Genomic DNA, 9,694 nt, shown 5'->3' on the forward strand with positions numbered 1-9,694 from the left:
AGTTTTTTGAGAGTTTTCCACACTGTTGCAGGAGTTTGCAATCCCACGAGCAGTGAATGAGCATTCCCATTTCTCCACATCTTTGCCAGCATTTGGTATCATTTGCTCTCTTGATCCTAGCCAGTTTGATTGGGGTAAGGTAATGCCTTAGGGTGATTTTAATTTGCATTTCCCCAATTACTAATGATATTGAACACTTTTTAAGATGTTTCTTGGCCATTTTTATTTCTTCCTTTGTGAACTCTCTGTTTACATCTTTAGCCCATCTTTCAATTGGGTCATTTGGTTTCTCGATTCTTTGTTTTTTGAGTTCTTTATATATTCTGGATATTGAACCTCTGTCAGATGTGTCACTGGTAAAGATTTTTCCCATTCTGAGGGTTTTCTCTTCACTTTTTTTTATTGTTTCTTTTGCTGTACAGAAGCTTTTTTAGTTTAATGAGGTCCCACTTGTTGATTGCTGACCATAATTTCCTGAGCAACTTCTGTCCGATTTAGAAAATCCTTTCCTACACCTATATCTTGTAAGTTACTACCAATATTTTCTTCTAATAGTTTCAAGGTTTCCAGTTTCACATTAAGGTCTTTGATCCATTTGGAGTTGACTTTTGTGCAAGGTGAAAGATCCCTCTGAAGCTTTAAAAGCCAGGCCTCTTATCATCTACATTTCTCTCATCATTATCTTTCAAATTTCCACAGAATAGCTCACCTCTAACACTCAATGGCTTTTCCAGTCAAAAGTTCCAAAGGCTTCCACATTCCTATCCAAAAGAACATGATTAGGCCTATCACACCAGTATCCCACTCTTTGTACCAACTTTTGTATTAGTTACTTTTCTGTTGCTGTGATAAAATACTATGACCAAGGCAACTTATAGAAGGGAGAGTTTATTTGGGATTATGGTTCTAGAGGGATAAGAGTGCATCCTGCTGGGAAGGCATGGCATCAAGCAGCAGGTGTGGTGACAGGAGCAGGAAGCAGAGAGAGTAAACTGGAAGTAGGGTAAGGCTGTTAACTCTTAAAGCCTGCTCCCAAGTGACATGCTTCTGTGCTTTCATGCTTCCTCCAAGGAGGCTACACATCCTGAAGATTCCACATCTTCCCCAATTGGTGACAAAGTATCAACTACTTGAGCCTAAGGAGGCATCTCTTAATGAATATGTTTCACTCAAAATACATTGCAAATCTAAGGAAACAGAATATAACCATATGGATTTTCTCCTTAAACTAGCTGTCCTACGTAAGATAAAATAATTCAGCCAGTAGTTTTAAAGGTCTAACACCATTTCTGCTAGGGTTTTTCATAAATTTTTCTGAGACAGCCTTGCTTTCCAGCCCAGGGTGTCCTGTACTCTCAATCCTCCTGCCTTGGCCTCTTGAATGCTGGGAGTATAGCTGTGTACCACCACACCCAATGTCTGCTAGAATTTTAAGAGGAAAGTGAGACTGAGATATGGCCTGTAACTGCTAATGCAGTAGTTAAGGGGAGGGGCCAGTGAAATGAATTGCTGTAATGGACAGGAGTTCGAGTAGGCCGAGGAGACACAACCTTCAGCTAGCCTATAATAATTACACTATTTTTCCATCCCATTAAGTTCAAGATGCAGCCTAATCTTTTAGTTCAAGAGCTGGAAATATGCAACATGCACATGTTAGTCATGGTCCTAGAAGAAATATGACTATATATGACTATATTCCTTCAGTTAACTGGCCATGTCCACCCTAAGGATACCTGTACAGAGCTGAATGCTCTATTCTGTGGCCAGGAGGAGTAGGAAGGGGGATGCACACTAATGCGATCGTTGCTTTTTCAGAAATGACTCTGTGGGTAAACGTGCTTGCAGCCAAGCCTGATGACCCAAATCTGATCCCTGGAGCCCATAGTGAAGGAGAGAATTGACCTTTGAAAGCTGTCCTTCCACACATGCACCTTGGTGCACTCATTCCTGTACTCACATAACACACACACACACACACACACACCTCACACTACAAATAAATTTTTAAGAATTAAACACAGAAGGCATTGACAATTCTCTGGTATTTATTGCCAAACACTAGTTATCACTTTATTACTGTAATCCCTTTCAAACAAAGGAGGTCTAAAAAGCAGCTATGTCTTCAGGTTTGTTATTCCACATTTTGTTTTGCTAACTAAGATCATCTTAGTTCCTTTCATTATTATAATTTGATTTTGTCTTTGGTTTAAAACTAAATTGAATGGCTATTTCTGAAAATTATCACATAACATAATGATGCACTTTCCTGAGTACTGGGATTAAAGGTGTGTACCACTATGCCTGACAAGAAAGACATTCCTAAAAGGTAATTTGAAGCCAGGTATAGTGGAACAGGTCTTTAATCCCAGCACTCATGCCTGCAGAAGCAGAGCCATGTGGATCTCTCTGAGTTTGAGGCCAACTTGATCTACATAGCAAGCTGTAGGCTAGCCAGGGCTGTACAGTGAGACCCTGTCTTAAAAAACAACAGAGGGGCTGGAGAGATGGCTCAGCAGTTAAGAACACTGGCTGTTCTTGCAGAAGACCCGGGTTTGAATCCCAACACCCACATGACAGCTAACAACTGTCCATAACTTCAGTCCCAGGGGATCCGACAACCTCTTCTGACCTCCGCGGGCATGGCGTGCAGTTACCTACATACAGGTAATATACGCATACACACAAAATAAAAATAATAAATAAAAATTTTAAAAAACAGAAACAAAAAGGGATAGTGAAGGGAAGTTCACTTCATGAAATGCCCTGTTTTACTTCTATGATATGGCCATGTGTCTGTATTTCAGAGCTATATTGGATAAGCACCACTTATTTAATCCTGTTTAATCTCCTGCTTCTTTCCTGGAAGAAGAAATTCTTGTTTTATTGCCAAACATTTATTTAACCCTATGTCTGTATGTATTTCTTCTTTTTGGAGCTATTTAATCAGAAGTTAAACTTGGATTTGGTTTCAATATGTGCTTTAATGACTAGTTTATTAATACAGAAATGAGTGTGTGGTATCTATTCACTGATATATTTGTGCTTGTTTATTTCAGGTCAGCATTCTGTGTGCATATTCCCTTTAACTGAGCACTAAGGAATATCTAACCGTATGGATTTTGGTAAGGCAGATGTGATGGAAGGTCTCAGGTTCTCTAATGTATTTATACTTCCAGGAGTGAGGTCACACTGAATTATCACACTTGTATAATATTCAGCATACAGACAATGGAGTAGGCATCTGCAGTCCATGCTAAGAGTGATGTCTTCCTCCTTGTGTGCCCTCACCTCACCTCATCCCTTTTTCTAGGCATCTATCTGCCCTAAGTTTCATTCACAGGGGAACTTCTCTTGCTTAAAATCAATGAATCATTAAAAGCCATCAAATTATACTGCATTTGCCTACCCAATTTCAATAATTTTAGGCTAAGACCTTGTGAAAGGATATAAAATCTGAGTCTTTTTTAATGAGGATTTTTTTTTTTTGCTCCATGTTAATTAGTAGAGGTGAAACACATTACCATTGAAATCTACCTGATGATTTTATATCCATGTTCAGGTGGATCTCAGAAAGTAACCGATGGTGACTAGTAATAATCAGATACATAGAGATTAGAGATTATGTGCAAACATCTAACTGTTAGTAGCATTAAAAATGAGTTTTTCTGTATGAAACTATATTTTAAAATGAAAAGATCTTTTTTAAAGGTTAAAAACATTTTCAATTTTATGTCTTACAGGGCTTATACTGAGCTCCATATTGTATAACTGTATTAATTCAACTGTGAACCTAATAACTTACAGCCACCTTTGAAAGAGCTGTATCCTTGCTCTGGAAATTGTTACACGGAAATTATTGAATATGTCAATGTTGTAATGAAATGCTTCTTCTAATCATGTGGTTATTAAATAAATAATTTTTAAAAAAAACAAACAGTGGAGTCCTGGCCAAAAACAAAAAGAAGGATATTTTTAAAGAATAATTTGAAGATCAGTTTGTGAAATGTTTTATCAGGGTATTGTATGATATGGTTACACACTTGTATTTTACAGTTACACGAGTGATGTGGATAAGCACTATCTATCTTAAAGGGCTTCATTTTAAAAGTGCTTTAAGATAACAGATTGTGTTTTTGTGTGCATGTGGAACAATCCTGACATCTAGTGGATAACTCAAGTAATTCCAAGAAATTGTTTCACACTATTCTTAACTAAATTCATTTAAGGAGACAGATTTATACAATATGAAGAGAAATCAGAGTATACTAAATTCACTTAACTATAAGAACTTGATTTTAAAACAATACGGCAATAAATATTCTTGCACACATTCCATCACATACTTAGTTATATGTGATAAAGACCAGAAAGTAGAGTTCCCTACTGAAAGGGTGTGTGATGAAGAGGGTATACCAGTTTATCACCTCACTGTGGTTGCTAACAGTTCAACATCAGTCCAACAATATTTTCATTTTTTTAAATCTTCATTTCCTAGTGAATAAGAGCATTCAGTTCATACTTTTTATTTTTTCCTTCTTTGTGCTTAATTTTGCTTGACAATTTGTATTTATCAGTGAAATGTCAACTCTGATCTGTATCCCATCTTTTCAGACTCACTGGTTCACAAGCCTCTTTTATTTTTTGTAAGCTGTCTTTCATATTGAGAAAATGTGAAATTTATCTGTCATTTGCACTAAAAATATCTGCCACGTATTAGTTTTGATTTTGTTTGTTCTTTTGAGACAAGATTGATACATCAGACTGGCCTTGAACTTCCTATGTAGCTGAAGATAACTTTGGATCCTCCTACCTCCATTCGAGTGCTGGCATGTAGTGCTGAGGAGCCAACCCAGGTCTTCGTGCATGCTAGGCAAGCACTCCACCAAGTGAGCTACATCCCAGTCTTGCTTTATGCAGTTGTAATTTTTCATGTAATGAAGTATAACAGTATTTCCGTTCTCTCTCTCTCTCTCTCTCTCTCTCTCTCTCTCTCTCTCTCTCTCTCTCTATCTGTCTCTCTCTCTCCCCTTCCCTCCCTCCCTCCCTCCCTTTCTCCTTCCTTCCTTCTCTCCCTCCCTCCCTCAGTCTTTTTGAAATATGGTCTCCTTTCTGGAACTCAATATGTAGACCAGGTTGGCTTTGAACTCACAGAGATCCACCTGCCTCTGCCTCCCAAATGCTAGGATTAAAGGCGTGAGCCACCATGCTGGCAGTATTTTCTTTTATAATTGTAGTTGCAAATTATGCATAAAGGGGATGGAGCAATGGCTCAGTGGTTAAGAGCACTGATTGATCTTGCAGAGGACCTGGGTTTGATTCCCAGCACCCACATGGCAGCTAACAACTGTCCATAACTCCAGTTCCAGGGGATCTGGCCCTCTTCTGACCTCCATGGGCATTGCACAACACGGGTACACCTACCTACATGCAAGCAATACACACACACATAAAAAAATAAAAATAAATGAAATATTAAAAAAGGAAAAAATTATGTATAAAATGTACCTCTTCTCACAAAAGATAATAAAAATCATGTATGCTTATTTATGTAACAATCATATATGAAATGTACAGTTGTATTTTTTTCTTTTATTTAAGCTTTAAGTCTATCTGATATTTTAGTAAAACAAGAAAGGTAGAGATCTATCTTTATTTTTCCTCTAACAATGTAAGAATGATAGGGAAGGCTAAATATAACTACTAAGAAAGATTGAGCTACAGGGCTGGAGAGATGGCTCAGCCGTTAAGAACACTGGCTACTGTTGCAGAAGACCCTGGTTTGAGTCCCAGCACCCACATGACATAACAACTGTCTGTAACTCCACTTAGAGGGGATTTGATGCCCTCTTTTGGCCTTCATGGGCAGTGCATGAATGTGGTACCCTTACATACATGCGGGCAAAACATTCATACATACAAAATAACAATAAATATTAAAAATATTTTATTTTTTATTATTTTTATTTTATGTGTATTTGTGTATTGCCTGCATGTAGGTAAGTGCACCCGTGTTGTGCAATGCCCGCGGGGACAGAAGAGGCTGTCAGATCTCGTGGAACCGGAGTTAAGGACAGTTGTTAGCTGCCATGTGGGTGCTGGGATTCGAACCTGGGTCTTCTACAAGAACAGCTAGTATTCTTAACCACTGAGCCATCTCTCCAGCCCCTAAATAAATATTTTTAAAGATTGAGTTACGTACCCAAATATTCTGATGAGAAAAAATGCTAAAATTTATATGAGAACAATATTGATAATATAATTCCATTTATGTAGAACACTTTTATCTGCAAAAGCATATAAAGTGTCTGAAAGGACACACACATACACATACATACCCATACACACAAATGCATACATATACATACACACAAACACCACACACACATACATACAAACACACATACACACATACAAACACCACACACACATACATACAAACACACATACACACACACAAACACTGCACACACACATACTCACACACATAAACACCACACACACAAACAATACACACAGAAACACATACACAGACATGGACATGCAAACATCACACACACATTCACACATATGTACACCACACATACACATAAACACCATATACACATAAACAACACATACAATACACACATTTGCATACACACACAGACATACACACAAGCATCACACATTCATGCACACATAAATCCACACACCACACACATATACACACATAAACACCACACACATGCACACCACATGTGCACCATATACACATGCACACAAATACACAGACTTGTCAGGTTTATGCGCACATGAAACTATTATTAGTGGATTCTTAACATAGAGTGCAACTTGAGTGTTGCCAAAATGAGCAAAGTTTTACTTTTACCTCTAAATAGTTTTCTCCTATTTAACTATATTACCATTATCGTGCATTACTTATGTCATAAAAACCACTTTTTAAATATTTTGTTTATTATTTTTATTTTGTATGTGTATGAGTGTATTGCCTGCATGTATGTGAGTGTACCCATGTTGTGCAATGCTGTGGAGGTCAGAAGAGGGCTTCGGATTCCCCTGGAACTGGAATTAAGGATGGTTCGTAGCCACCATGTGGGTGCTGGGAATCGAACCCGGGTCCTCTGCAAGAGCAGTCAGTGCTCTTAACTGCTGAGCCATCTCTCCAGCCCCCAAACTGCTTTTTAAAGAGCTTTAAGTTTCAAGTAGTTTATGTTGTACTTTTCCAAAGATGTCACACTAACCATTCTCTGTCCTCACTCCAGTTACTATTTCATCATTCAGAGGTTGATTCCTCTGGGAATAGTGGCACACCCCTGTAATTCCAGCACCCTTAGAGGTTAAGGGGAAGAAATACAAATTTAAGATTTGTTTGAACTACATAGAGACACAACTTCATAAAAAAAATAAATAAAACAATGACCATTATAACACACACAAAAAGTTGATTCAGCATGTATTATAAGATGATTAGATTATGGAGCTGAGACTGTAGTTGGTAGAGTGCTAGCCCAGCATGCATAAAGCCCTAGATTTGATCCTCAGTGTCACATAAAACCAGGCCTGTTGGTATATGTTTATAATCCCAACTCTCTGAAGGTAGAGGCAGGAGGATCAGGAATTCAAGATCATCCTTAACTACATGGCAAGTTTGAAGTCAGTCTGTACTACATGAGACCCTGTTTCAAAGAACTAAAATGAGGGGCTGGAGAGATGGCTCAGTGGTTAAGAACACTAGCTGTTCTTGCAGAACACCCAGGTTCAAATCCCAGCACCCACATGGCAGCTAACACCTGTCTGTAACTTCAGTTCCAGGGGATCTGACAGCCTCTTTTGGCCTCTGTGGGCATTGCACGACACAGGTACACTCACCTACATGCAGGCAATACATACATACACATAAGATAAAAATAATAAATAAAATTAAGAAAAACTAAAATGAAATATGGTAAGATTATGTATTTCATTAATCCTTTTAAAAGGAGAAATTTCTGGTGAGAAGGCAATTGGATAAAACAAACCTGACACAAAGATTGTATTTTTCACCAAATTTCAATGATACAACACCCAGTCCTTGAATTTATCCTGTACATATGACTGATTTTATCTATATTTTATAGGAAAAAATAGTAATACTTCTGAGGTTCTTAAAATCCTTTGAAATTTATTAATATAATTGTATTCAGTCTTTTGTTTTGTTTTTGAGATAGGTCCCTCTGTGTAGCCCTGGCTGGCCTGGAACTCACAGAGATCCCCCTGCCTCTGCTTCTGCCTCCTGAGTGCTAGGATTAAAAGTGTGTACCGCCATGCCACCTAGATTCAGTCTTGTTTGGGAAAACTAGTAAATATGTATAAAACTTAAAAATAAATGAAATACAAAATTGGTGAAATCAGAACAAAAGATGAGAAAAGAGAAAATGTCATTACAAGATGAAATTTATCCCTTAAAGATCATTACTCTCTTAGACAGGAACACTAAGCATTGCCATAATCCCTCTTCTTCTAATAAGAGTCCAGAATTGGTGAGGGTTAAAATGTCCTGATACTGAGAGCTGAGGCCAAAGAGAAATTACTCCAGAACATTTTATACACACACACACACACACACACACACACACACACACACAGGCACTAGGATGTATGCAGGAACAGTGACTCTTACTGACTTTCTAAGGGTCAGGTTTAATGATAAGCTCTTTAAGTCATAATTTTATTTTTGCAAATAAAAATGACTTATCTTGTAAGTCATAATTTTTACAATACTATTGTTGATGATTATGTTAGTCAATGTCTCATCAAATACTTGAGAAGATCAACTTATAGAGAGAAAAATGTTGATTTCGGCTCACAGTTCAGAGGTTTCAGTCCATGGTTTGTTGGTCTCTTGCTTTCAACCTGTGGTAACATATCGTGGTGAAAGTGTATGACCATAAAACTATTTACCTCATGGCTGGGAAAAAAAGAGAGGAAGAGGAAGGGCTTGGCATCCTACTATCCCCTTCAAGGTCATGTCCTCAATGATCTAAGCCTTCCCACTAAATTCCACCTCTAAAAGATTCCATTGCCTCTCAACAGTACTGAGCTAGAGATCAAACCCTTAACACAGTTAATGTCTCCTTTGGGAGACATTAAAATCCAAAATGTAGCACTGGGGAATATTTACTCCTACTTCCTGTGGGATCTGTAAAAGAAAAGCACTGTCTTTTCTATCAAAGAGTTAAATAGGACAAAACTTCATTTTAAAAAATGTAAATAAACTGCTTTGGGGAGGTAGAAAGAATACTAATGCATCTCTCAACTCTCAGGAGCAAAGCTTCCTCATACAACAAAGGGTGATTAACATAGAAGGCCACAACTGGCTACAAGTGTAGAGAATAAGAGACTGCAGAGTCTGTATCCCAGGATAGGATCCTATATTAAACCTCACCCAGCCAGGACTTAGAATATTGCAGGCATTATACTCATAAAATAAAAATAATAAATAAAATATTTTGAAAAAGAAAAGTGTCTTGATTTATGATTTTTCTTTGTTCTGTTACTATAAAAGCTTCATGAAGCCGGGCGTGGTGGTGCATGCCTTTAGTCCCAGCACTTGGGAGGCAGAGGCAGGCTGATCTCTGTGAGTTCAAGGCCAGCCTGGTCTACATAGTGAGTTCCAGGCCAGCTGAGGCTACAGGGAGACCCTGTCTCAAAAAGA

The sequence above is a fragment of the Nannospalax galili genome, unplaced genomic scaffold (genome assembly GCF_000622305.1).
Source record: "Nannospalax galili isolate Female #2095 unplaced genomic scaffold, S.galili_v1.0 scaffold85, whole genome shotgun sequence".
Taxonomy (NCBI): Eukaryota; Metazoa; Chordata; class Mammalia; order Rodentia; family Spalacidae; genus Nannospalax; species Nannospalax galili.